General features: G+C 44.1%; 1 long non-coding RNA gene across 2 annotated transcripts in view; it reads left to right on the forward strand.

The window, feature by feature from the left end:
• LOC128854174 (uncharacterized) overlaps nucleotides 1-23,437 on the forward strand; it is a 186,647-nt gene that overhangs the window by 159,306 nt on the left and 3,904 nt on the right. Inside the window, exons 1-3 of one of the 2 annotated variants that reach the window (XR_008453128.1) lie at nucleotides 14,959-15,082; nucleotides 15,940-16,055; nucleotides 20,859-21,044. This is a non-coding gene — a long non-coding RNA (uncharacterized LOC128854174). Of the gene's footprint in view, nucleotides 1-14,958; nucleotides 15,083-15,939; nucleotides 16,056-20,858; nucleotides 21,045-23,437 lie in introns of those variants that run through there. The other variant, XR_008453129.1, reaches the window with a different exon arrangement.

Below are 23,437 nucleotides of genomic sequence, written 5' to 3' on the forward strand. Positions count from 1 at the left end.
CAAATCGGAACACCAAACGGTATTTAAATGTGGCAACATCAAAAATGAGGCTGATATTTACTAAATCTTCCTGGCTTCTTGGTGCTTTGGGTGGTTGTTCAACCTGCTTTTTCTGTCTGTCTTTTGGGTTGCTCATTTGGATATGAATACCTTGCCTCTGGGTGGGAAGTGAGGGAGAAATAATGCCTTTCCTTGTGAGATTTAGTCATTGGAAGAGGTGCAGAGCGAGGGCTGTGTGCCAGGGAGGCAGGGGATGTGGTTCTTTTGAATTGAGTGGTTTTGTAGGACTAGTGTGGAAATAAAATAAAAGAAAAGGAGTTGACAACATACAGGAACTTTTATTTGAACTAGAAAATGGACCTTCCTTAAGTGTTATGATAAGTGTCAGCTAAGTGTCTATTGATGCCAACCCCAGCCTGCTGCACAGGAGTGCTGGGGAGACACCTTGGCTCTGCGAAGGTGAGCGTTTGATGCCTTTGATTGTCACTGTTCTTCAAAATTGCAGCAACTTAGGAGAAAACAAAACAAAACAAAACAAAACCAGCTTTCTGAGGTGTGCCCTGAGGACTGCACCCACTTACTGAAGCCCTTGAGTTTATGGTTGGTGTTCAAATAAGAGTAAAACAGGCTGTTGCCTGTACATACTGCTTGGTGCCTTTGTCTTTTTAGACTTCCAGGCCCATTTTTGTCTCTGAGGTGCTCATGAAGCTGATGTTCTGAAGAGGCAGGTATACCCCTGTACCCGACCCACCTCTTGCAGCCATGATGCAAGTCGAGGTGCTCTTTTGCTGTGAGTTGATGGCACAGTTTTCTATCCTGGATATGATTTCTCTGGTTGCAGAAAGAAAGTGAGTTGCCTTTGCTGTATTTATTTGTGATTTCTTTCCAGGAATATTGTGCCCGTATCACAAACCTGACTTTCACCCATCACACCCTTATGTTTGACTGCCCCACCAGCAGGGACGTAGTAAGCTGGCTGACTGTGCTTATCCCAGCTAAGCATCTACCTTTTCCCTAAATATATCTCAGCCTTGCTGACTGAATTTTGAATCGGAAGTTGTATGAAGGTCAGGTTCTTTCTCAAGACTTAATATATAGTCAGGTTCTTTCTCAAGACTTAATATATAAGGTTGGTTTTATCTCATGTTCTTGTGTTCTCCAACCACCCCTCAGAGAACTGCAGCTCTCCCTGTTTTTAACCAGTGTGGTTTTGTTATATTTTGTACACTAGTTTTGCAGTCTTTGGAACCGCTTTGCAGTTTGGTCATCATTGTGGTGCCCAAGAGGAGCAGCCAGGGCCTGAGGTAGGACCAGTGTGGATGAAGTAGTCACGTTGTTGGTGGTGGCGTTGCCATGTGACAATGCAAACTTTTCTAGTTTTGTCAGAAATGAGAGTCTTGGTGAACCAGAGCCTAGATCAAAGATACTGTAGCGTGAATTCCTCTTATTTTGTCACCTCTTTCTGTGAAGTAACCTACTTCCTGGTGCTACCTGATGTAATCAGAAGCAATCTGTGCAATTAAAGAGTCTGAGAGACACCTTTGGATGGGAAAGCTGTCAGGTTACTGTCTTTCCCAGTTGAATTTTATTTTGCTTCGTGCTCTTGAGGTTTCTTAGTTCTTTTCAAGAGACAATTCATCCTCCCAGGCTGAGGAATTATTGATGGCTTCCTTTGTCAGACAAATGGAGTATGTGAGCATGTGTGTATCATTCACTAGGTACCACTGTCCTAAATGCATCGTTGAATATCTTAAAATTAGAAGCAAAACCAACATTCCTCACTGGAAACACTGTTTTTCAAAGCAGAGTTAATTGAACCATCTCCTCATCCACATGTATAAAAAAAGAAAAAGGCTCATTTTTTTCTCTTGGTGTGGATTGCTCTCGTTCCTGTTGAGAGGGGTGATGAAGAAGGATGTGCGTGTTCAGTTCTTTCTGTGTGATGATCCTGAGGGCTTAGTGGTGGGCTCAGAGGTAAGTGCATGGTGGAGCGCACATGGTGAGCTAGAATGAGCTAAAGCTTCCACTCAAGGGCTTTGCTCCATCTGACCTTAGTGGCTGCATTCACCTGGTGATGCTGCAGACAGAATATGAAGTGCGAAGAGCCTCCTGGACCCAACATTTCCTCCTGTCTAAGGGTATTTTGAATAGTGGGACCGAGTCTGTGTGATCCTGGCTCAGATGCAATTTGATACCTCGGATGTGAATTGATGCTTTACATTTTACATTTATACAGGGCTCAAATCATCCTTCTGGCTGTAGCTGATTTAAATAACGTCCGTTTCTGCAGTGGTAAAGGGTGAAACTGGTTTTGCTGCACTTTCCTTTCTGAGAAGAGAGCAGAAAGTGGCTGAGCAAGCAGCATGTACGGTTGCAATAGTCTTGGAGCAGCTTTAGAGTTATTCATAACAGTTGAGCACGTAATTGTGCATAATGCAGCAGAAACATTTCTCTTCTTGTGATTGAAAGGCATTTGCTGTTGATTGGTGTGTAACCATTCTACCTAGGAATATCTAGAGGCTGTGAATCTGAAACATTTCAGACACGAGTGCTGATCAGTCACATCTGAAAACACCAGAGCAAAATGGCCTCGTGACAAACACAAGTGGGGCAAATAATGGGCTTTACAAGACAGTTTTATAGAGCAGGATAAACAACAGGGGCTGGATCCTCAGCCGTAGTAAACCATCGTGTCTGTGCTGACGCTGCCAGCTGAGGTGCCGCTCCTTGGAAGTCTATAGAAATGTCACACAGAGGCAGCTGCCTCTTTGCTTTGTGGTTGTAGTGAAACTGTTACGAGAGGGCCTGAGAGCTGGCCTTCTGGCATGGTTAGGAAGTTGATATCATCCACCTCTGTGCTTGGAAGGTGGTGGGAAATTATTCCTACCAGCAAACCTTTCTTTATCTAGAAACATTGTGGAACAAGCTTGGACACTCCAAGGGTTGCTATGGCAGTGCTTGTTTGCCGTCCCTTCAAACCCAGGGGCTTCTTGTGTCCTTTAATTCTCTGAATATTGACCAGCAGGCTGAGAGGACAGACTTCTGGGGCAATGGGACAAAAGCGTCTGAAAGGGGTGTGGAGTCCACTTGGGAATGGGAGTGTCTTAGTGGACAAGAGCCTGTAGATGCAGTTACTCATTAACTCGTACACCTTTTCCATCCTCCCAATATAAAACCTGAGATCTCGGTTGGTGTAGGAGACAAATTACCTTCAACGGAGCTCAGATTTCAATCACGGAGACCTGTGCTGCTCCTTCTAACAGGCTTGTATTGAAGTGAAGAGTGCAGTCCACAGAGCTGCTGATTGGAGACTTTTACCTGTGTGAAATTCACTTTGGAAGAGTAATATTATTAAAAAAGGAAGCTGGCTGCCTCTCTTAAATTAAGCAATTACTCTTAGACACAGCCTTCTCTGTGAAGGAGCTGGAAGTTCATCCTCAGGCTGAGATGGAAGGTAGTTTAACAAGGTGTTTTACAAAGTGTAGGTGGATAAATTTCTGAAGCATATCTGTATAAACCTGCTGTAAAGGCTGCACAGAGGTTAAGCAGATAGATAACTTTATAGAAGCTGAATAATCACACTATTACTCTATATAATCTTGCTGGAAAGCATATTTTTCTACAAAGCAATGACACAGAAGATATTTGTGTGTAGTGATTACAGCAGCAGAAATCAATTGCACACAGCAAATAATTTGTTAGCACAGGGATGCACATTATATCATCAATAAAGGGATTAGTTTGTTGAACTATAATGAGGGTGAGAAGAAAGCAAAGTTCCCACTGGTATAACTAGTCCAGTCATAATATTGGCAACAAATAAATCTAGTATACATACGTCCTTCTGAAGATTAATACGGTCATGTGAGGTTTCCTTAATACCCACCAGCTCTGTAAGTCCTTTGCATTTTCAGTATGTGCCGTGAGTATCTACTCATTAGCTCCTTAAAAATAATACCTGGTGTGATTTTAAGGAACATAGACAAGTACACTGCTACACTTACAGCTACAAAAGAAAAACCAATCACCTTAAGGTCACTGCATCTATTACCATACCTTCTGTTAAGATACAGGTAGGATAATTGGTGTCTTTTTTCTATTCATTAGGAGCCCTGTTGTCTTGGCTTGGATATTCCCCAAGATATTCTCTTATCCTCCACTTGGATGGGCCCTGGAGGTGGTAACCTCAGCTGAGCTCCTCTCGCACAAATCCTACTCCCTCGTTGCACGTACGCTGTGCTGTGACAGTCACAAATGACTGTGGAAGAGAAGCCTCCCCAACACCTGTGAGGTGGGCTGATTGAATTATCCTCACCGTAGAGTGGATTTTCTGAGTGTGCTGCTGATGGCTCGTGTTCAAGGTCACTTGAAGAGACCACTTGGCTGAGAGACAGATGTTTGGCTCTGCCTCTTCTCCCAGCTCCTCATCAGCCATGTATCCTCACAACTCTTCTCAGCTCTAGGAGAAAACTACTCTCTTCAGGGTGTCTTTAACCCCTGCTGCAGCTCCCTGGTGCAGAGGGGACTGGCTGGTGCGTGTAACTGTTTTGCAGAGGGATAAGTACAGGTGAGGCAAGGAGCCGTGTCTTCTCTTAGAGAGGCTCCATGCTTCTCAGTGCGTTCCACGGCCAGGGCCAACTCCAGCTCTGCAGGGGCTGGTCATGCTGAAGACTCAGATTTGTCTTGCTACAAATCCTACACTTTAGGTAGGAATGAGTCTTGCTTTATTCTGGGTTTGAGGATGAGTTTAAAATGCTTTGGAGGAGAGTCAGAAAATGAGAAGGTAGCTGAAAAGCAAGTTGTGCATCAACAGGGGAAAATAATCCTTCCTGATTCCTGCAGGTAACTAGAAGTCCCAAAACATTGGATTAATTTTGTAGAAATGAGGTGTAAACAAACTCAGTGGCAGTAGAATGCCTAAATCCTTTAGCCCTCTTACAAATCAAACCTGTTCTGGAAAGATTCAATTATTTCTGAGTTCTCACCTTAGCTAGGGATTAACTGATACCAGAGGTAAGGAAACCCATTACATTTGAACGTGTGTGTATACTCTCTGAGCTTAGTTTTTGCTGCAAATGGCATAAGGAAGATGCAAGGCCTTAATACATTAGCTGTCAGGGTTACCAGGAGGCCTATTCAGTTTTTATAGTCAGCCAATGGTCCCTTTAGATTCTGCTGGACCAACTGGTGGTTGTAGTTTCTTGGCCAAGAAAAAGGCAGTATGACATATCCTGGCATGTAGGAGGGGCTGGAAGAGTAGTGAAGAATATCTGATGTTGCCTTGTGTTGTATGGAGATGTTTTCTGCTCACCAATTAATTATCTATATGGTCGTTCAGAAGGTATTGCTGGTTCCTTGGCCCGTTTCTGTGCCAGCTGGAGCAAAAAGCCTATTTGTCAAGGCTCTTTTGGGTTGTTCTGCTCCGTATGTCTTGCATCGTGCTCTCTGCCATCAAGGGCGTGTGAACACCTGAGTAGTCCCCCCAGTTGCGGTGTGGGTGATGTGGTGTGGGAAGGCAGGAAAGCGGCAGCAACAAAGTCTCTGACCTAAATATAAGGAAAGAACAGGAAAATCACAGCTGAGTTATTACTGAAAACAGAAAGTCATGTAAATTCTACCTCGGCTCGCCTGTTCTGGGTAGATTCCAGACATTTAATTGGCTAGGACAGATATATAGCACTGTCGGTATCTGCCGGGGACCCCTATAAATCATCAGTGATGGTTTCTTTTGCTATTTCATGTAGCCCTGCCTGGTGGCTTGAGCGTTACAGGAAGGAAGCAAAATACAACTCATCCTGTCAGGAGCTGCTCTCTATTGTAATTGCAGCATCTATAAGGAGTGTCAAGGTTGGATTATTGGAGATGTAAGAAACAAAATGGGAGAGATTAAATGGGCACAAAGAGCTGCAAAATGAGGAGGTAATTGCACTTCACAAGAGTGCAAAGATAACACTGGGAATGTAGATCTCAACGGGCATTGTGTGGAGCTCTAAGTGCATGCTTTGTGTCCCCTAGTCTCCAAGTGTGTTCCTGGGAGAGAGCTACAATTCCTGGTCCAGAGATGCTGAGAGCTCAGCAAGCATGGCCCTGCTGAATTTGCTGAGGATGATGCTATGCTTCTTTTGCCAGAAGAAAGGTGAACTTGGCTGCATCACAAATGCACTTTAGCAGCAGCGTGTTTGCCAGCCTTTTAAATGAAGAAAACAGTTTCCTGCTGAATACAAAAGAAGGGAAGACACATAAGTGATTCTGCATGAAAGGTTTGGACAGGTAGAACATCTCCAGCCATAATTGCAAGTGTGCTGCCTGGTGTACCATGCTACACCCCTCGCCATGGGGCCAGTTCTGGGCTTAACCATCACCTTCACCAGCCTCTCAGTTGCTGCCCCAGGTGAGCCAACCTGAGCCAGCCTGGGGTTGGTAGGAAGCCATCAAGTCTTTAAGGAAAGAGGCAGAGTGTGAGTCTTGAGGATGCTGGTTGCCAGCTACCGTGCTGCAACAGCACTTGGGCAGCAGGAGAGCTCTTCTGGCTGTTGTTTATTGGTGGTCGCTTCTCTTTACTGAAAACCTCTGTCTGTAGAAAGGCTTCTGAATGATGCTGTACTCATACTGGACAGATGTATTTGTTTTCTCTCAGCTCCTGTTTTCTCCGTTGTGTCTGTGTGACACTTTGCAGGGATCTCTAGGCTGGCTGTAGAGCAAGGCTCGCTGCCTGTGCAAAGCTGTCTGCACAGCCAGAGGATGCCTGTGATGACTTATCTGCTGTAAAGAGCCTTTTAGTGTCCCTCTGTAATTGATGGAGAAAACCAGGCCCCTCCAGGGTTCAGTTTACCCAGTGGCTGTAAGGTGAGTTGAACTGCCCTGTGGGGCTTCCTTGGGCTCTACTGTTGATAAAGGGAACGGAGGCAGCTCTCTTGCACTTCAGTAAATACAAGATTAATTTAACCCTAGTGCATGCCAAGCTGTACGATGGAGTTGTTTGGTGCACTTGGACTATCTCTACATTAGCAAATCAGACAGTGCAGCTGCCCTCCCAACTCCTATGTGAATAATCTGTTGGCGCTTGAAGTAGCTGCTCCCAGCACCACTATCTAAGAGTTATATTGACTTACTCTTGTCTTTGAGATAAATCCCTTTTCTGTTTAATGTTTGGTCCCGTTATTGTGATACTTGAGCTCTTGAACATTAGTCTGCGATAAAACCACTTGTGTGATGTTGCAGCAAGGCTAGGAGGTGGCCTCATGTCTGTTGTCCAGGTGAGGAGGTGGGAGTAGCCTCCGGATCAGAAGTAAAACAAAGGAATTTAGGTGCTTGATAATCACTAAAATCAAATTTCCTGTAAGAAGTCAAGGGACTATATGACATTGCAAAAGTCAAGCAGAGAATACAGAGCAAAGAATGGTATTGCAAAGATCTCCATGCAAAGAGGTAGTGAGGGTCAGCATGGAGACTTCTGTATGAGCTGGTCTCCTGCTTGGCCATGTCTCGTGTATACGTACTGCCAAGCCAAAAGTGAACTTCGGTGTCTCACTGCTCCTGGAGCAGAAGTGTGGACTATTTCTAGAAGCCTACCATCTTTACTTTTTCTGAAAGATCAAAGTACATATTTTTCATTCCCTGAAGCAGGGAGGTCAGTGTGGCTTTTCTACACATAGAGGAGAATTCTCAGTGTCATTATGAAATGCGCGTATGGAGTTGTGTTCCCAAAAAGCTTCGTGTTTGGTAGAGTAAAAGTGTGTTACATCAAGCAAGATTGTTTACTGGCAGTTAATTGGAATCAGTACCTGAGTCCAATAATTAGGTTTTCATGCTTTCTGATTAACTGTTACCCTAAACTCTGGATACCTCCCCTGGCGTAAGTAGAATGAGCTAACTGAGGATCTAGCCCAATTAGTGCAAGTGGCGTGGGTTCTCCTTTGCGTCACTATTCAAATCCTGTAGAGCTGCACTTTGCAGGAGAGAAGGAATTTGGCCACATGCCTTTCCTATGTTGCCAATTTGGATGAATTGATGTTCAGTGTACGTAGGTAGCGCTACCGAGTCAACTGAAGTGGACAAAGGTTAAGTATGCACTGCAGGCAATTATCCATTAGTATAAAAGCTCCTTGGTATAATATTTATACATTGAAATGCCAAAAAACCTGGACATGATGATAGCTTTTGCAACACTGTGTAATTCATACATTACAGCTCTGCTTTTCATGTTTAATTTTTCAGAAGTAATGGAACACATTTCACCAGGAAATGCAACATGTGAAATGCGGTGAATATAAATAAGCACTTAACGGAAGCAGAGGTCTCCATTGCTTGCAGTGAATTGCTTTCTAACTTCATAAATGTCCTGGGATAATTGATATAAGAAAGTCTTTGAAATGGTAACCCTGAGATGACCAGTTGGTTTAGAAATCTCTGTGGCTCTCGTGGAGAGGTGAAATCGCATTCCCTTGAGAGCCAGAAGCAGAGTTCCCCTGCACCGCTCTGAGAGTGGGATTTCTTCTGCAATCTCTAGCAGCATGCTTAGGGACTTCCCTTTCAGTGATGTCTGTAGTACCTTGAAATCCAATTTACAGTTGAAAGGATTAATAACTGGCTATCGTCACACATTACCTGAGAAAATAAGTGTCTTGTGTGTATTAAACAAGTGCTTCTTGGGCATCAGTGTATTTGATGCTTGTGAAACTTTGCTCAAGGATTCTCTGGTGCTAATGGTCTATTTGGTATTAAAGTTTCTTACAGCAGAGGCAGTAATTTGGGACACGTCGACTTAGAAGATCATATGATCAGGTGCTCCACCCCTTCAGAAGGTTTGAGTCTTTTGGACTTAACCTTCCACCTCCAATTTCCTTGAAACCTTGTTTTGTAATATCAGGTTGATATAATAAAGGCTCATCCTCACTGCATATCTTGATCCATGGACAGACTGGAAGGGGAGAAATGAATTTTTATATATATATTTTATATATATATTTATATATATTTATATACGTGATTTTCCAAATCCACTTCACAGCTGTGGGCTTGTGGCTGGCCAGTTTATCTTACTGAGATTGTGTCCTGGACACCTTAAAACTGCTGATAAAGCATTTGAATAATCGCAACAGTCCTGAAGGTCCACCTTTATGAAGAAGAAAGCCAAGAAAGGCATGCTAAGCCCAATTCGCTGGACCACCTGGGACCAAATGTGCGTATCCTGTCCCAGCGCCACGGTGCAGTTGTTGGGGCTGTTGTCATCTCAAGTGAGATTCACCTCCTCTAACTTAGAAGTCAGGGACTGATATTTCTCATTAAAGCTCAGCAGTTATCTGAGCACATTAGAATCTCAGATCTCACTTTTTCCCTCTGGAAGTAGTAGTTTGCCTAGAAAGTTGCAAGTAGTAAATCCTGAAGTGCCAGGAAACATCAGGAAAAAGCAGTAATTCTGATAATATTTGTTTAAATTGTGTCTGCTATTCCAACCAGTTTCATGAGTGTTGGGGGCTGTGGGGCTTGGTGATGCTGCAGTCAGAAATTGTGGACTGAGGCATGTTTTCACTGCTGTGGGAGTATAAAAAAAGGAGGTAGTGTAAGCGAGAATTAGCTTTTCCAGGCTCTAATAGCTGTCAGTGTGTTTACTGGTCTATCTATGATCTTTCCATAATCTTTGGAAAGTTAAGGACCCCGATAAAATATCCATTGGAATCAATATGTTGTTTTGTGCACTTCTCTGGGCTCTGGATGAGATCCAGCCTAAATACCCAATCTACATTTTCATGAGTCATTGCAGGAGCAGGCAGCGTACCAAGACAGGTATAATTTTCAGTTTCAGTGTGAATTTTGCTACCTCCACGCTGGCTCTAGCCTGGTCAATCTACATTTCCATTACAGACAAGGTTGATCTTATATCCTTATGGCACATTGCTCAAATTATGTGCACACACAGTAGTCATAAACCATTTTTCAATGACTCGGGCCTTGATATTAAAGCATGTATGGTTCCTGCATCTGTTTTATTGCAAATCTGCTGGTGCTTCCACACAGACTGCTCAAGAAACAGAAAAGACACAGAAACATCTGTTTAGAGTTTTAAGCAGCTTGTTAGATGAATTCAGCACCTGGGTTTCCTGCGGTGAATCGGCTATGCTCTTCTCGGTATGTATGAGAGACTAAGAAATACAATACTCGTAGGGACCGGCGCGCTCTCAGTTCACGCTGGATTGCGCTGGGTAATTTCTGCTGGTGCCACTGGGAACCACCTGTGCAAAACCTCCAAAAGTAAACAGGGGAATAGCACTCCAAGAGGGGAAAGCTTACTCTGCTGAATGCCAATAAAGCAGATTCTATCTGTGGAATTGAGCCAGTAGAGAACCTGCCCCTTTGATTTTAACTCTTGTGGCTTCTATCAGCACCTTTGCGGGGTCTTTGTGGTCTGTGCTCATTGTGCCATGGGGTCCAGCTCGGGCCGTGTCAATCAGACACTGCTGCCTGATGCTGCCCTGCAGCGGGAGAAGCTGCTCACAGATATCCTTGGCAGTATTGGGGGGCAGCTATACACAGGTTGTAGTGTTTTCCGTCTTCCTGCCATCCCAGTTACTTCCGTAACACTAACATGCCAAGTTCTGAAAAAGTCACTGTAGCTGGTTAAGAAGTCCCAGTCCTGAAACAGTTTTCTTCCCAAGCCCTTTTCTTCCCTTCCCTGTGGCTGAAAAGGACCTTTTTGGTTTTGGTGACGATTACACAACCACATGGAATTCCCATTTTTGTGGGAGTTTCTGGTCATGCTGTGAAACCAGTAGGAGGGGCTCAGCTCTGGCAAGGAGGTGCACGGTGACGGGTTCTGACAATCCTCCCTTTCCCTGCCTGTGTAGAACATACTAGACTGGAGTTAATGTCAAGGTCTGGTTTGCCACAGCAAGATTTTCCATTTAAGTAAATTCACTTTTAACCTACCCAGGGAACCCAGGAGTGCATCCACTCTGCCTGCTGAGAGCACCTGCCGCCCATGGAAGAGAGGAAACGGGCTCGTGAGACAAATCTTGGATTGCAATAACATGTTTTGTTCCTCACTAACTCTAGAGTCAGGCTGGCTGAACACAGCTGAACACACTCATGTAGCGACCCATGTACAGAAATACAAAACCAGAATCGTTCTGGCTGCGCCTAAAGCACGCCGTGCCTCACCCTAAAGCCACCGTACAACAAGCTGGCTCATGGCTTGTTGCAAAGCCCACAGACTCACCAGGAGGTGCAGTTTAAGTCCTTTATGATCTGAAGTCCTTGAGTCTCTTTGGGCTTATCCCTTCCCACTAGTGCCTACCTTCAGGGAGAAACAGGGCTACAATCGTTTGGTGCCTTCCTGCAGCAAAGCCTGCAGTAACCTGGATGTAATGTGTTTCATCTCATGTAGTTACGGTGATCACTAAGCAATTTCTTTCCCTTTTTTGAGTGATTTTGATTATTATGTATAACAGCGCGTGGTCTCCAGTGGATAAAAGCTTCTAATTCTATTTTATCCAACTCGGAGAGCAATCTCAGCAACTGGCTGTTGCCTGTATTATTCAGTAGCAGCTATGGCATGTATTATGGCATATGATATGAAGGACTTTGTAATAAATATTTAGTGTTCCTTTAATCTGTCTGTTCTTATATTATGTTCTCCGGATAATCCCCTATTCCACCATGTACTATTTAATAATTCTTTTTCTGCCGATCTGTTCTTCTCTTTCATACAGACACACATGCCTGCCTGCCTACCCTGGGACATGGTTTCCATCGGTTTCTCTTCCTGAGCAGTCTTCAAAGTCTTGGCTTTCTGGGACTGTGTTAAAGGGAAGAACGTTTGTGGCTTGTATGAATTTGTGACTAACAGTAAACTGTCTTGTGTTTAGATCCCAGCCATTTGATGCACAATAATGATTTTTTTCCTGAACAAAGACCAAATAATCCAGAGCCTCTCATTTGCATTTCCTTGGAGCAAAGACCATGTGAAGAGACAGGTGGTCCTAAACCGGGGCAAGCATTTTTCTGCAGTACTGTCCCCTAATCCGAGCCTAACTTGCAAATTCAGACATACCCATCGCATGCTTTCCCTGCTACCGTAAACTGGACCTCTTACTCCCCAAGGAACAGAGCATTTGAGATGGGAAGAGGATGTCATGATGAAAGGGATATTGAAAGAACCTTAATGAAAAAGTAGCGTATCTGTGATGGCACCATGCTTCACTGCTGGAAAGTTGCTTACTATTGCAAGTCATGATTTATTATAACTAACTATTCTACAAAACCTACTAATGAAATCATGCCTGTATTTCTTAAAGCAGGCACCAAAGATGACATGAAAAGAGTTCTGATCATCTGTTAACAGTGAGGCAGTCCTGTTTTGAAAAGATCCCCAAATTCGTGTGTGGTGGCATTAAACACTAACCTCCTTAAAGAACACTTAGTGCACCTTAGTAGTATCTATTACAGTATATGGGATTTTAATTGCTTTATTATAAAAGAAAGCAATATTCACCCTTTTATGAATTTTGATTTAATGATTTTAGCACATTCATTATTAGTTCATTATGGTTCTGTGGAATTGAGGCCTCCTGAGTTAAAAGGATGTCCCCACACTAAGCTGGCCTCAATTAAAATGTAATCATATTGTGGCTAATCTCAAGGACTTGCTTTAGAAGTGCAGGGGTATGCGAGAGAGAGGTGGTGGGGGGCACGAGGAGAAAACCTGAATGCAAAGAGGCAGGATTTGCACTGCTGAAAAGCTGTTTAAGTTCATTTCTGAAAATGTCCTGAGCTGTAATCTGAAATTGCTTTCTTAGCTGGTTCTGCAATATCATGTGCTTAAAGCCACAACTAGAGCTTCTTGAAATAAATAAAGCACCACTGATCTTTAGCAGCAGAGGAAAATCTTATTTTTGACAGTTTGGCCAGTTCTTTATCAAGGCGTAGAGCCAGCAAAGGTCCATGACCAAAGGTCCACAGACAGTCCAACAGGCATCGGTGAGAATTGGCAGAGGCTGGAGGTAGGTTCTTGTACAAACTCGCTACCTGTGTGTGCAACGGGGAAGAAGAGGGCAGCCCCTTGCAGAGGGAAATGCAGCGTTCAAAATGCTATAGTAAATAGCGACACGTGGATATGAGTGGAATAGCAGTATTTCTGGGGAAGGACAGCTCTATCCCCGTGTTGCCTGTGTTGGATGCACAAGAAAGCCCTCTCCTGTTGAGCCTTACGCTTCCATGTTTTACCACAGGGCCTCGTTAAGCAAACCAGCAAGTTGTGATGATCTGGAAGAGGATGAGAAATTCAGTTCACAAGTAAATTGGTTGAAATATTCCCTCTTTGATGTTTTGCCATACTGAACAGTATAATAATTCTTCCAGAAGAACACTCCAAACAGAGCTATTTTGGGATTACTTTTCTCCTTTAGCTTTTATCCTGTGGTTTTCCTGTATCTTCTTTTTATCTCCCACATCTCATTGAAAATGTCTCAAGCTCTCACCAGCTACTTCTGATGTTTCAAGATCCCTTCAAGCTTAGATCCTGAGTATAGATAAGAGTCCTTGTTAGTTAAGCTGAAGTGCTTTGCAATGGCTGTTTTGAAAGGCTTTGTTATATTTTTTGACTCTACAGCGGAGCCAAACCTGGAATCCATGAGGCCCAAAACTGAGGAGAATGGAGAGACTGAATTCCTGTGTGTTGCAAAGCAAGTGATGCGGGAATCGGAGAGGATGTCCGTAATAGCTTCCCATTTAGAACAGTAGATTCTCAGTCGGTATAAAATTGAGCGTAATCTTCAATTTCGGTTTGTAATTTGATGTAATTTGAGCTAAATAAATAGTTAAAAGGAAAAAAAAACCCAAAAAACCTAAGTCCCAGAGAAACTAGAATCCTGTTTTCACTTGATGTCTTTGTTAATATAAAGTCCAGAGAACATTTTGAAGAACAGCAATTTGAAGATCAGAACTCTAAAAGGAGATGTTTGTTTCTGTGACAGTAGAAAGTAAATTAAGTCTAAAAGGTTAGTTATCAGGAGCAAACCTCAGCAGATTTTGTGCCATATTGTTTAATTATTATGAAAGATAATTACTACAGGAATATTAGCAATGCCAGTAATGTCAATATTTCATAAAGCTTTTATAGATTACAGGAATACATTGGAAACCATTGGATTTAATGAAATAACAAAAGCTGTTTGGGGAAAATGATGTTTTTATGGCAGTGACTTATGTGTAGAGCTTTACACCACCTTTTCAGGCTATAGTGGTTTCTTTGCCAGCTTACAGCTGCGATGAGTCTTTTCTTTCCCAAATTTCACAAGTCTCTTTAAATCACAATTGTATGTTTCTGATGATTAGAGGCCAGGCCTGCCCCATTAGCTTATCCAAAGGAAACTCCACACTCGGCAACATTGACTCTCTACTCAGTAAGAGTTCCTTGAATTGAGACACGTCCGTTTGCTATGAGAAGTTATCTTTTTTTTCTCTTACGCCATTTAGGACGTTATCTTGCAGATGATTCATCATGAAAGACCCAGCCACTGAGTTCTTGCACAGAAAATACTCCACACTGGCAGGACAAGGTCCAGAGAGAAAACAGTTAAGAAATTTCTTCATTATTCTGAAAATATGTACATATTGATGAGAGAAGCTAGCTCCAGCACCCTGGCAGAGTTCCTGGCTGTGAAAGCTGTAACCTTTGGAGCAGAACCTCAGAGAGCAGAAACGCATCCATTCCTTGCCCTGCTATAGGGTTTTCTCTATAAGTTTAACCTGTGACTTGTGAGACCAATCCAAAAGCAAACCTGCAGAGCTGTAACTCGTTGCTGCTTCTGTGTCAGTACAATAATTTATCATTCACATCAACACAGCCTCGTTATCATTAATGTGTTTGGGTTTTAAAGTGATTTAGAGGAAGAGACATACTTCAGAGAAGGAGTCTCTTGTAAGTGGCTCGAATATTTCTTTCACTCGTCTAGCTTTTGCATGATGATGTTTCTACGTACGGATGTGGTGGTTTCCAGCCTTGTGGCTTCCGAGATGTCCATTCCAGACACTTACGGTATGGGTACTAAGATGGATGCATCTTCCTATTGAGATGCACGTACAAGTAAGTGTATGAGACTTCTTTTTTCTCCCCCTCTGCAAATACTCTTGCAGAGCAAATTTGGATTATGTATAGTTTGGTGGAAAGACACCAAGTTTAGCAGCAACAGTTAGCAAAGTTTCATAAATATGGAAAAAAAAGAGATACATTTGCCTCGTATTATGTGCTTTTTTAATACAAATGGATATAACTACTACTAAGAATTTAATTCCCTTGATGGAGCAGAAGGCAGCAAAGCTGAGTCCATGGCAGTTCGCTGCTGCCTGGCACCTGGGAATCAAAATGGACATGTGTTTGCAGAGGATTTTTCCCCATGGCAAGCTTCTTTTGGAGAGCAGCCAGATCAATGTCCTCCCGTCTTACGAGGAGCGGCTGAGGGACCTGGGGGTGTTTAGCCTGGAGAAAAGGAAGCTGAGGGGAGACCTTATTGCTCTCTACAACTGCCGCAAAGGAGGTTGTGGAGAGGAGGGAGCTGGGCTCTTCTCCCAAGTGACAGGGGACAGGACAAGGGGAATGGCCTCAAGCTGCACCAGGGGAGGGTCAGACTGGATATCAGGAAGAAATTTTTCACAGAAAGGTCCATCAGGCAGTGGCAGAGGCTGCCCAGGGAGGGGGTGAAGTCCCCATCCCTGGAGGGGTTTGAAAGATGAATAGACGAGGTGCTCAGGGACATGGTTTAGTGGCAGATGGGAATGGTTGACTCGATGATCCAAAAGGTCATTTCCAACCTGGTGATTCTATGATTCTCCTCTGTCCTGCCATCCCCTGTGGCTGGGCAGTGCAGTCTGGCTCGCTGGGTACCATACGCCTGTGTTGCTAAAGCAGCTGTGCTTACACTAGGGCTCTGTCTTGCTTTCCAGGCCATGTATGCCTGCAGCTACAGCACCTATAGTAACTGTGACGGAGGCCAGCACCTTCCACAAGCCACCGAGCGATTGCTAAAGTCCTCCAAAGAGCAATTAATATCTTGCAGTCGGTATGTATATGTCATAGACAGAGTAAGACCCCCTGTGTTTGATGGGCTTAGAGGCACAAGTAGAGAAGAAGATGCTGGTGAGAGATGAGTGCTGTCAAGCACTATCTCTGCTTTTGATTAGTTTGCAAATACAAGTAATTGAATCCCTACAACCTTCCTGCACTCTGTAGCCACCTTCATCTTTTGTCTTTCTCTGAGCATCCCTTACCAAGTATACACGTCCCCACTCTTCGGTCAATAGAGTGCAGCCTGTGAAGTGATTTCGAGAGAGAGATTGTACTGCCTTTTTCCTTGGTAAGCTTGAAGAAGGTAAAAATTATCATATTACAGGTGCTTTGGTCATGAAGAGAAAATGATGCTAGATACCAGAAGAAATTCCTCTTATCCCTAGGAATTTTTAAGCATTAAATTAATTCCCCTATCTCTTGGCGCATTAATGGGAAAGCTTTCAGCTCTGTGTTAGGCAGAGGTCCACATTTGCATTTAGATGGAGCTATTTTAAGGATTGTAGTATATACATAGGGGCCTGTATCCCATTTACAATAGAAACTGTAAGATAAAATTAATATCTAGTAAGTGGTTGTTTTTTCCAGTTTTGTTATAATCGGAACCAGTAACTGAAGTGGTATAATCTGACATAATAAATACTAGAGTCATTCACTGGAGAGACATCTTATCCACCCACAAGGAGGAATACACTCCTTAACCGGTGAAGTGGGTTATATTTTTTCCCTTTCATGAGACAGCCATGAAGTACTGCATTCAAGGCCGTTCCTGCCAATGATACCCAGAAGACTTGTTTTACTCGTGTAAAACAACCTGCTGCTTCACGGAGATAAATGCTTTTTCCCCACCATGCAGGGAACTACGTTGCGGGGTGGTGGCTGTCAGGTGAGGCAGCACAGGGACCTCAAATCCTCCCATTTATCTCCATCCCACAGACAGGTTCTCACGGGTGTTTCTCATAGCTGCAGGGGTCTGTGCTAAGTCATTGCTGCTGGTTTGGCATGCGTTTCCAGAAATGCCTTGAAACGTCGGCTATAGTAGGGCTTTGGTAGATCCTTGGTGCTTCTCTGAGCTCCCGAAGTGGGTTGCTGTCTACATGAAGCTCAGATTTGGGGCTTCAGCCTGGTGTGCATCACTCTAAAATTGTTATTTCTCTGGCAGCTGCCAACAAGGATGAAGGAGAAGCCCAGTGTACAGGGAGCGATGGCTCTGCCTCATTCCCCTGCCAAGAGAGGACCGAGGAGCCACGGTTTTATTTGCCGTGCGTTAAGTCTGGTGGCAGGGCGAGTGTGAAGCGGTGATGTAAAATCAATGGGGTTTGTTTCAAATCCAGTCCACTTTCACTGACATAAATTAGTCATCAGGGTAAAGGCTCTGCATCCAGCGACACAGGGTAGCCCTGAAATAATTCACTCCTGCAGCTGGAGCCACGTAAAACCACCGGTCATTTGATGGAGCAAACACCTCAGATGCAGAGGGCTGCTCAGGTGCTGCTGAAGGGACTTTTCAAGGGGACTTTTAAGTGGCGCTTCCTAAAGTTGTCCTGATGAACTCAAAAGAAAATTTTGCTCATTTTACTGCCTCTGTTTTTAGGCAAATCTCAGCCAGGATTTCACACTAAATACCTTGCAGCTCCTGTCAACAACGGAAATGTATTGGTCACTTGAGGTTACTTCCAATACTTGTAGTAAATGAAATTTTTTACTTTGTAGGGAATTCCTAGAAACCCCTTTTATCCTTTTGCCAACAAATTGAAACATTTGAAGTAAAATTTCCTGAAAAATTACAGTCCCAAACCTTCTAAACTAAACCCATGTTTCAAATGGGTTGAAACTTTTTTCTTTATGAAGTTGAAATGTTTCATATTGGTGTGACTCTGTTTCTTATGCAAAGTTATATCTTATAATGGCTATGCAATGAGAATATTTTTAAGGAAGTTTCTCTGATATCAGAATTGACCGTGTGTCCATAATATTGAAAGCTCTTTTGACTCTTCTGTAAAAGTGAACTTTAGCTAAAATTGTGAAGTTGGTGCAAGAAATTCCCCGTACAGCAAGCGAGCATCGCCTTGTGGAAAATCTTTGTGGGAAAGCTTCAGAGTGTCGAGGGGCTCCGTGCTCCATCTAATCAGAAATTACTCAGATGATGGAGAGAATTAAAAATTTATCTCCTAAGAACACATTATCAGCGTTCCCAGGAACTGCACCTAGCAGAGACCCGATTGCCAACTCCTGTTGTTATTTCTCATGCTGACAACTGGGAGAGTGCTTCTATTTTAAGGGGTAGAGCAAACTCACCCATTTCCCAGTCTTTCCAACTGCCCTGTGGCTGCTGCTGTCTGCTAAGACCCATCTGAGGCAGCGCTGCTGCCAGATTGAGGGTCTGCAACCCCAGAAATCACATCTGAGATTGAAACCTAGATCAAAAGCTTATTGCTTTTTATTTTATCGAGTGAACCCATATCTATCAAGAATTGGACCAGTGAGCAGTTATCCTCCAGTCTTACACAAAAGATCAAAAGTGTGGATGGGAAAAGATAGATAACGGGGGGAAAGCTTGTTTTGGAATTGCTTCCCTAGCAAGAATGGAAGAATAGTGAGACATGTCAAATTGACTTTTACAGAGCAGGTTAATGCCAGATACTTGTTTATCCTTGGAGATTCCTCAAATCCAGCAGATTTCTGCATTGCCTAATGAAAGCTTAGGGAAGAGTGGGAAATGGAGCATGTACAGTTCAGAGGAGGGGAAGATGCAGATGAAAACAAATGAAAAGCCTCTCTCCTTCATGTTTCAAGTGCCAAATTATGCTTGACATTTCAATTTCCCCAAGGCGCGCTTCCGTAAAATCGTCTTGAACTCTCCTCAAAGTGTTAAAGCTTCCATCAGCTCCTCCGGTGGCATCAAACGGGTCTGATTCAGTTCTGTCTTGGGTGTGAAATGTAATCATTGTTGTAGCTCTGCACAACTGGCGTTCAGGAGAAGCACCAAATGTCTCTAATTTTTTCATGGATGGCCTTTGCAATTGGCTTTGAAATAGGGCAAAATGTAAATCCTATGCCCAGCACATTGTCATTCAGGTGGGAGATGATGGGATTTGGTGACTTGTGTGTAGATGGATTGTACCATTTCTGGGAATTCAGGATGTTTTACTACTTGTGTGCGTCTTGTTCCACACGAGGATCTCCGTGTTATGTATCCATAGCCAGAAGGTCTTGAGTCCTTCAGAGATCCGTATGACAAATCCGTAACCACTAAAATTCTCATTATTTCTCAGTGTTCTAACTTTTGTAGGAAGTTTGGAAACCTGAATTTTTGAAGCATTTTGACCGTGTCCCCGGTGAAAAACATTGAAAGTAGGGAATTGACAGAAATGCTTTGTTTTTCCCAGTCTGTTCTGTTGGCGTGTTTTGTTTTTCTTTAGCTTTTTTTTTTTCTAAAGGTCAGTGAAATTTTGAGCTGCATAAATTTTATTGACTTTACTCATTGCAGTCAGACTTTTGAGGGAGATGTTGAGCTTACACGCACTGTCAGTGCCAGACAGTCAGAAGAAAGCGTCGTCTTGTGTGAGTGGGACTAATGGTGACCCAGCTTTTGAGAGACCTCACTGGACGGAATTCTTTGGAAAATACACCCTTGGGCTGTGGTTGCTGAGCACTTGAGAAGGCCTGTGATTGATGATATGGTCATTACGAACATGATTAAGAGCAGCCAGGATTTACATTTACCACCTTGGCCTTTTCCAGTGTCTGCTAAACTGTGGTCTTGAGACCACCACTGCTGCGCACCCAACGTGACTGCGCGTGTGGAGGGGGGACGAGGGAGCTGTGATTAATTTGGCTGGCAACATGATGCTGGCTCTCTTCTTTGATTGCAGCTGATGAATAGTATTTTAAAAGCTAAGAATACATTAAACACTTTGCTATAGTTTCTGTACAGTCTGAGGGCCAGAACCACAGCTGTGCTCAGTTTACAATGGGTGCAGCTGAAGAAAGACAAGAAAGGAAAAGAGACAGCTTTTAGCTTAACTTGAGCTATAGATTCGGCTTATCTTGGGAAGCGGCTGGGGGCACAGGCGCTGGTTGTCCCAGGCTGGGGCTGCTCAGGGGGTTTCAGGCAGGAGCAGGACTAACATTTACCAGCTGTAGCTGCTTTGTCGTATTAAAATAACAAGATGTTGCGTGAACAAGGGATTTGTATTCCCTGCCCTCCCTCCAACATTGCACTGCCCTTGTACCTGGGAGGTTTCCCTCCGTCCAAGCTTGAAGCTCCCCCAGTGCCTGTGAATATCCCAGTCCCCACCTGGTCCTCGCTTGCGGGTTGTTGGGGGGATCCAGCGCAGACAGGGTGCGTGTACGCAATCTGTCCCTCACAGGGCTGCTTTTCATCTGCAGGGCAGAACTGCGGGGATCTCGTAATTACCCCGAGTCCTCAAAACCCGCACAAGCATTGTATTTAACTCCTGCCTCTGCCAAATTTGGTTGAGATTAGCTTCTCTAGCTGAAAATCTTTGGAAAAAGGGGCACTGAAAAAGGGTGAGATAGAAAGCTCAGACTTGCAAGCCCTGTTTCCTTCTGAAACCTGAGGCATGCTGGGGTGGAGAAGCAGCAGCTCCACAAGTACGAGATTCATAGCAGGCTTCTTTGCTGCACTAAATGCTCAACGTCCATGAAGTCACCTGGATTGAGGACTGAGCCTTGAGTGTTTCTTTTATTGTATAACACAGCAGCTCTTCTCTAACAATTCTTTTCAATTCTTCATAGTGCTGGCTGTTGATTGCAACTCAAACTTTCATCACAGACCCCTGACTCGATGTTCATGCCGGGACATTCATTGAAATTGCCCTGATTTGATGGCAACTGTTGAAGGAAATAAAAATGACAGCTTTGGAGCAGTCACATCATGCAGCATGATGAGTTTTGGCAGCAGGAGACCCATTCGCCTTCCTGAAGTCTGCTCTTCAGACACAGAGTCTCAACAAACAAGGTATGAAATAGTTCTGTTTTCTTTCTGCATCGGGGTAAGCAGGAGGACTGCCAGGGCCTTGTGGGCAGGGTGACCATAGGCAAGAGAGACTCCACCATCAACAGCGGGAGTTCTTCACTGATGCGACTGCCCGGTTGTTGCCAAGCGAGGCTCAAGCTGGGCTCAGCGATAAAATCAGAGGAAGATTTGGGCGTGTTCCTGACAATGCAGGAAACGGGGAACTTGCTTCTTGCAGGAAGGCATGGGATATTGCTTCTACTCCTCCCCACCTGTCTACTCTCCATTACTTTGACCTCTCCAGCCATCCCTCCTGCCCCAAAAGTTTACTCTGCCCTCGGCCCGGGGCAGCCAAGACAAATCTTAAACTATAATAATAAAATATGCCCCATTGCCCAGTTCTTCTGGAAAGAGATTTTAATGTGGATTAAAATAAAAGAGGTTTGATAGATGCTGGAAATGTCTCCCCTTGGCTGTTAAGAAAAAAATTTGAATGCCTGTAATATTTCTGCTGAGAATTACAATAATTGGTATTTAAATAGTATTCTGAGCAGAGCTGCGATTGCCTAGGAAAGCCAACCCCAGGAGCAAGATCTCTTGTCTTTAAGAGCTCAGCCAGACTTGGGAACTTAAAAAGAAACTCAAATTATTGGGAATTTAAAACATGCCCTTGATTTGGCTTGAATGCAACATCAAAGCAGAAGCTTGTGTGTTCTTGAAAAAAATACTTCATTCCCCTCCCAGCTGCTAAATGCTGTTTCTCCACTGATTTTATTAGTATGACTATCCCAGCATCATCTCCATCTGCAAATGCCTTTTCAGTGTCCCCGCTGAAGGAGTGAATTTTGCCCTCTCAGGGAGAGAATTACCCTCAGCCCGAAGAACCAGTGCCAGAAACTGAAGGAGGCTGGTGAGCACATAGACAGCACTGCTTCCCTTTGGAGAGAGTGGGCACAGTGATGCTCTGTGTTGAGAAAGGCCTCTTGCATCAAAAGATGTGTTAACTCTGTCTCCCAGCTGTGGTCGCACTGGCTCCCAGTGCCATGGTGGTACTTGTGTCCAGGAACCACTGGCCAAATTCTGTCTCGTTTCCCCAGGACCCAGCGTGTTCAGATGGACACTGCTCTCTGCTACCTCCTGCTCTCATCTGGTCTTCAGTGATCCATCAAGCTACTGCACATCTGTGAGCTCTACCCAAGAAAGACCGAATCACTGTTTCATAATAAGTTGTACAAAACTCATTTTATAATGACAGGGTTTCTTTGAGATGAGCCCTACTATCTTTGTACATGCAAGATAGTGCTGCTGTCTTTCCTCTTCCTTCCCAAATCCAACATCTTTTAGTTGCACGCCATCCCACCTGTTTCCCCACATAGTATTTAAGTCTCTGTAAATCAAACCTCATAGAATACTGCTATTTCCATACTTGGACTTTTCTCTGTGATTGTCCATAGAATCATAGAATAGTTTGGGTTGGAAGGGACCTTAAAGCTCATCCAGTTCCATCCCCTGCCATAGGCAGGGACATCCCACTGGCTCAGGCTGCCAAGGCCCATCCAACCTGGCCTTGAACACCTCCAGGGATGGGGCAGCCACAACTTCCCTGGGCAACCCGTTCCAGCTCCTCACCACCCTCATAGTGAAGAAATTCTTCCTTATGTCCAGTCTAAATCTGCCCCTCTCCAGTTTATACCCGTTCCCCCGGTCCTATCCCCATCCAGCTCTCGTAGGATGCATTTGTGACCCCAAGAGATGACTCCACTAGCAGGAACACGTTGCTGCCAAATGCCACCAAAAGCTCTGCTTCAGATAAGCTGGGAGCTCGGAGGGTGTTACTTGTAAGTTTCAGGTCAACACAGTTCACTGACCTAACACTGGTCTTCCGTTTTCTCTTATCCTACCAAAGCCTTCATTACCTGTACAAGATTTGAGATTTAACAGGACTGCGTAGGTCTGTGAGTATCACACAGCACATGGCAGTGGGGACACAGCCAAACTAATGTGGTATGAACTGGTTCAGGTACAGCTGAGGGCTCTCATGCCCTACTGGAATGCTGCCCCGGCACTAATGCGTTACTTTTGGTCCTGGACCCAAGTCTTGCGTCTGTGTGCGGCACTGGGTATGTGTGGACACAGCTGGCATTTCTAATGACAGCAGTAACTGCTGTGAAATTGTAGAAACATAGAATCACTAAGTTGGAAAGGATCCACTGGATCATTGAGTCCAACCATTCCTAACGCTCCCTAAGCCATACTCCTCAGCACCTCATCCTCACGTACTTTAAACACCTCCAGGAAAGATGACTCAAGCCCCTCCCTGAGCAGCCTCTGCCAGTGCCCGATGACTCTTTCCGTGATATGCTTTTTTCCTGATGTCCAGCCTGACCCTCCCCTGG

Source organism: Cuculus canorus, chromosome 20 (assembly GCF_017976375.1).
Source record: "Cuculus canorus isolate bCucCan1 chromosome 20, bCucCan1.pri, whole genome shotgun sequence".
Classification (NCBI taxonomy): domain Eukaryota; kingdom Metazoa; phylum Chordata; class Aves; order Cuculiformes; family Cuculidae; genus Cuculus; species Cuculus canorus.